Genomic DNA, 6053 nt, shown 5'->3' with positions numbered 1-6053 from the left:
ATCAGGTAGACAAATTACTTTAAAAGAAATTTCTTGCTTACTATATGAAATTGGTCTCCTATTTTTGATGTATATAAGACAAGACATAAATACAATCCTTTAACATTATGATTCATTAAAACTATCATCCAGTACATCCTTATTTTTTTTTGTTAAACGCACATAAAATGAATTTAAATGTATTTAAAATCATTTATGTAGGGATTAGTGTCCTTTATTGCTTCGTTTGATTTTATAAAAAATGTTAATAAATAGATATTTATAATTTTAATTACTCTCTTGTATAATTTTTAAATAAGATAGAAAAAAAATTAAAATTAGTGATTTAATCTAAGAGAATGTGTTTGACTAGATGTAAAAATAAGTATTAAAGTATATGATATTTTAATATTAAATATGAAAATTTAAATAAGTTGTAAGCTATTATTTAATTTTGTAAACCTAAGAAGTTTTACTTTATTATATAGTGGGATTTTTACTTAATCTCCCATTGTGTTTATTCAAAAATATTAATAATCATTTAAAAAAATAATTAATTAAATAACTATAAATATATTTTAAATTGTAACATTGGGCCCGTAACGGGCCCTTCATTATCTAGTATATATATAGAGGAAAGTTAACAAAATGCTCATGTGGCATGTCTCATTGATCAAGAAACACATTTATCTTTATTCTCATTTTTTTTGGATTTTTTTAATACTCTCTCAATTAAATTAATAAAAAAAAAATTAACTAACTATTTAATACTATGACATGACCCTAGATAGGAAGATATAAAGGAAAGACATTAGGATAGAGGGCTAAGCCGTATGGGCGAGTAAGCAGTAGTTAGGAGGGTTTTGAATCTGATAATGTTCAATATTTTTGTGGATGTCGTGCATATGCTATTTTATTATGTCCCATGCCTTGGATGTTTTTTTTTTTTTTTGTATATTGTCTTTTCCTATGCCGGGGGTCTATCGAAAACAGTCTCTCTACTTCTTTGGAGGTAGGGGTATGAACTGCGTACATTCTACTCTCTCCAGATCCCATGGTGTGGAAATATACTGAGTTTGTTGTTGTAACTATTTAATACTATGAATCCGAGGGTTACCATGTGAAGCAACCTAAACATTGTCATTTTTAAACGTTTTCATTTTAAAATGCTGAGGTTTAAATTCTTACTTTATTACATATTAACTAGTATCTTTATTTGGTATTGCTATCCCGTTCATCTCTCTTCTGCTTGATATTCCATTACTTATTATTTCGTGTTATAGATTTGGCTTATCTACATGTGGGTTATCGTAGGTGTCATCATCACTTGAGTTTTTGGGTAGTGCCATTAATAAAGAGAGATTCTAATTCTTGCCTTGAATTTTCTGCAGTGTTTTAACGTAGTTCTAATTGAATTCCAGGTAAAATGAGATGATTGACTATCAAATAAGTAAAAGACGGTGATTTTAAATAACATGCTTGAGAAAGCCATACACCCTAAAAGGACAAAAACCTACTTGCATAATATTAAATGCAAAACAGTTGCAATAAAAATGTGAAAATAGGTATGCTTCAGAGAATAATACTAAATTATGAACGTTATACTATCCATTCCAATCTGCACCTTTTACAGATTAATTTTATTCTAAAAATAGGCTTAAGATTCCATTGGCATACATAGAGGAGCATACTGATAGATTTATTAGCATTATAGAGTAACAACTATTTAAATAAGCATTTTGTTGATATCACCAAGCACATTAGAGTTGCACTATCTCCTAGTAAACATGATTTTTTCTACATAACATCTAAGCTTAGATTAATGCAAATCAAGAACCTTACGAAAACAAGCAAAGCTTTCTCACACTTAACATTTGGCCGAACATCAAACACTATCTGCTAGAAACAAATTTGTTGCGACACATTATTTCTAAACAAGACAGCAGTTAAAAAAAAGGCTTAACATGTGATATTAACCAGAAAATGAATCTAGGATGGCAATTCTACCATGTATATATTTGTAGCTTAAAATTTAAAAGTAATTAGAATGAAAAAAATCTGAGAGACCTCGAACGAATCGCACTCCTTCGTATACGTCAGGAGTCCATTGATAAGGCGCTGAGGAAAGCTTGAACTCAATTCCTACGGTAATGAATACAAGCGCAATTGAAATTCCTGGGGAGTTATACGTTTGCGTATTGATAAGACCGTTTACTATTTCTGGAAGCTCAATCTCTCCCCAAGATGAACCTTATAGCCAAGAGAAATCATGAACCAGAATAGAAGAACTTGCCCCACCCATGAGTAAATATTTCATAGTAGCCTCATTAAACCGTACATCTTTCTTGGTATATCCAGATAATAGGTAGGAGCATAGTACTGAGTAGTATTTTTACATCAAATTATTACAAACAAAATACAACACTCTCTTAATCTTTTATTTTCTTTTATTATCTTAATCACATTTTACTCTGATATCAGAGCAAGGGATCTTAGGACTAATTAACCAAATGGAATAATCCTGTGAGACAATATAGATATTCAAGACATATTTAAAAACACTAGTATACGTACCCGTGTTGCGCGGATTATTTCAAAATAAAAAAAGAGCTGAGGTAATTGAAAGAATCTTGTCTTCAAGTTCTGATCATCTTAAATATTTGCTAAAACATTATGAAGTTATACCAACAAAACACCATTATAACATGAAAGAAGCTGAACCACAAAAAATTAATTACATTTTCTTAAAAATTCAGATTGAACATCAATTTTATCCACTCCGACATCTATTTATGTTTCATGAGTTTGTGGAAAGATCGGGATGATGGAGAAATCCTTTCAACATTACCCTTCACCAAAATTGAACCTGACAAAACATAAAACATATTTCAACAGTCAGACTTATATGAGAAAAATCAAATTGGTGTTAGCTATATTTGGAATTTAGAATTTGAAATAATAAAAACTATTTTTGTTAAATTTGTTCCTTGATGAAATTTCTTGTTATTTATTATTGAGAAATGGTATGAAAAAGGAGGATAGTGGACCCCACTTAATTTCAACCTTGTCGAAATCTTTTTTGTTGTCCAGTTAACTTTGTTAAAACTCTTTCTTTATAAAAATAGTTTCTACCCATTTGATATACCAACTGAGATTGCAAAATCGATAAATTTTGACTTATTTCTACAATTATTTCAATAATTACAAATCTATAATTGTTTCTCCCAAATGACCCTTTTTGAAGACACACCTGAATCTTAAATTATATAATAGCACCTTGACAGAAAAGTCATTTTTAATGTCATATCCTTAATTGTTTACTAATATAATTTCACATCTTCAATGTCAAGATATGACCTCATATGATGCTTTATATTAATTTTAAAGGGAATTATAGTTTATTCTAAGATAATCAAATGCTTAATGAAAAATATTTTGCTTCCGAATGCACCTATTTTAATATGGATAAGATGATAAAAAGAGCAACCTATAAGTTTCTGGCTTGATTCTATGCCCAACAGACATTGAACACCACTGGTTATTGTATGGCAAACTTCAAAGGATGTTTACCACTACTGAGAATAGGACTCTCTCTCTATGCAACCTTTACAAACTACTCCTGATGAATCTATATGACATCTATCTAAAAGCACACTTCCATGCTTCAAATTAAGTTTCCGACCTTTCATTTTCATGTGACCAAACTTCCAATGCAGCCCCCACCCCAACACACCCCAAACAAAAAATAAGAAGTTCATGACATGCTACTAAACTATCCAATACAGAAGATAAAAAAGGAATTATCACCTTTAAGAAGTGTGAAAACTTTTATTTCCAATTCGATACATTGTCCATCACTATAATGCCCACAGTAAAAGCAGTTTCAACCTATTTAAACATCCCTTTTTTTAGATAGCTCAAGAGTTGGTCACATAATAAGTTTCAAAGGGATTACTATCAAACTTCTATCTTTAAATCTTATCAAAAGATAAAACTTATCACAAGATAAAACTTATCACCTAAAACTATGGCCAATTTGAGAGATGGTTGTTAACGTTCAAACACCGGCTAAGAACAAAACCCTATCAAATTTCATTTAAAATTAATGTTTTTTTAACAATGGCATTTAAAGGAAAAAAAAGAAGACCTAAAGTGTGAAATGTTTAATTAAGCTCCTGCCGATGTTCTATTGTAATTCAACTAATGGTTCTATTATTAAAATTCCCCATAAATCCTATATTGCTCTTGCTCAAGGTGCAAAAATACTGTTATTGTGTGCCCGAAGCATCAGACCAATGACCACCCATGACTTCTTTAACGTGCCCTTAGGTATCCTCCCAAACCACAAATTATTTACTCATGAAAGTTGACAGCAGTCAGAGACTCGTTACCTCTAGTATGAAAGATCTAAATGGACAGACTAAAGAAAATCCTAATCCTTAACATGATTGGTCCTACCAAGACCACGTGCAGCAAAATCAGTGGAAATCATTATAAGATTTTTGCCACTTTTAAAACCAGTCGGCACCTAATCTCTCTCATCCTGGCTTTTATCACCATGAATGGATAAAACTGGCCATCCATCCATTCTCAACTCTTTGATCGAATTATAATTTGGGGCACTCATAGAAAACTAATAAACTGTAAAAGAATAAAAAGAAAAAATTATAAATGAATAATTGATGATCAACCCAAAATTCCTTTAATCTGCAAGAGACAATAAATAAAATTGACGAATAGAACTTACTAATTTTTGTCGATAATTCATATATATATATATATGACAGAAACTTTTTACAATTGTCGGAATAGACGGGCAAAGTATAAAATCCAAAAAACAGCTTCATTGGATTTTCCCAACAAAATCAGCAGAGTCTTATGTTCCAAATTTTACACAAGACAGGCAAAATCAGTAGTATTATGCGAAAGCATAGCATCTATGTATGGACCAAATCATCATCAACACATATGAAACATTTCGATTCTACCTCTCAACCTAACAACAACAACAAATCAATGGGTTCTTCATTTTCATCCCTTTTCTTCTCTAACCCTCGCCCTTTACGCCCTCTTCTAAACCAATTCCAATTCCTATCTCATTTTTCCTCTTCGCACCCTCAATTTCTCAGCCAAATCTACCCCACCCACTTCGTTGCCTCCTCTTCCTCCAGACCCACGCGGAGAAGAAGTCGTTTGTGGTGGAAACGGGATCGACACACATAAAAGTAAGGAGATTTTTTCTTTTCAAAACTTTGAACTACAAATAGAGAAATCTAAGGAATTGCATCCTTTCCAAATCTCACGTGCATTTTATACTGCATATTAGCTTTGGCAATAACTTATGTGGCATAGACCATTAATGGAGCACTTGGATAAGAAGAAAAAATCTATCTATACTAAGAAAAGGAATAAAATGAGTGTCTAAATACTTGTAAATACCGGCAGATACGTTTTCTGAAAAGCAATTTCCCAAATTTTCATGGTGCACAACTCGTATCTCTCGCCACTACTTCAGTCCACAAATATCCCATCAGATTGACATGAAACCCATCTTCCTCTTCTGATATGAAACCAAATTCTGCTTTGCTAAAAAAGTAGAAATTAGACCATAAAATTGATTTTTTAAGAAAAAACTAATGAATTTTCAATGATCGAAAAAGAAATTGTGGAAAGAAAATTCATTTTTTGGAAAATCAATGAAGTGTTTTGCTTACGAACTGAAGCGAGGTTTTTTTTTTTGTGAAAGAACGGAAGAGAGGTTTTCTCATTATATATATATATATATATATATATATAGGAGATTACTCTTTTAAATCCTAATTAATCATACCTCCATTGCTTAAACGTTTCATTATTTATTATTGCACTATATTCCTCTTTTTCTTTCCTTTAAAATTCACTAACTTCTCAATTTTCATTAGACATCTACAATACTAGAGAATATGGCTGCGCTTCACGCGTGCTTTAAAGTATATGTATTTGATTAAATTTTCTTTTTGATTATTTAAGCATTTTTTATATTATCTGTAATATAATTATATGTTGATCTGATGTAGATTATAATTATAGGAGAA

General features: G+C 30.9%; 1 long non-coding RNA gene across 1 annotated transcript; it reads right to left on the bottom strand.

Annotated features, from left to right (window-relative positions):
• Positions 1-2609: 2609 nt before the first annotated feature.
• Positions 2610-6053, bottom strand: LOC107842064. The gene is made up of 2 exons (XR_001665588.2): positions 5419-6053; positions 2610-2845 (listed from the first exon to the last, which is right to left on the bottom strand). It is a non-coding gene; the product is annotated as an uncharacterized LOC107842064 (long non-coding RNA).

Source organism: Capsicum annuum, chromosome 9 (genome assembly GCF_002878395.1).
Source record: "Capsicum annuum cultivar UCD-10X-F1 chromosome 9, UCD10Xv1.1, whole genome shotgun sequence".
NCBI lineage: Eukaryota > Viridiplantae > Streptophyta > Magnoliopsida > Solanales > Solanaceae > Capsicum > Capsicum annuum.
This window is presented reverse-complemented; position numbering and strand designations above follow the sequence as displayed.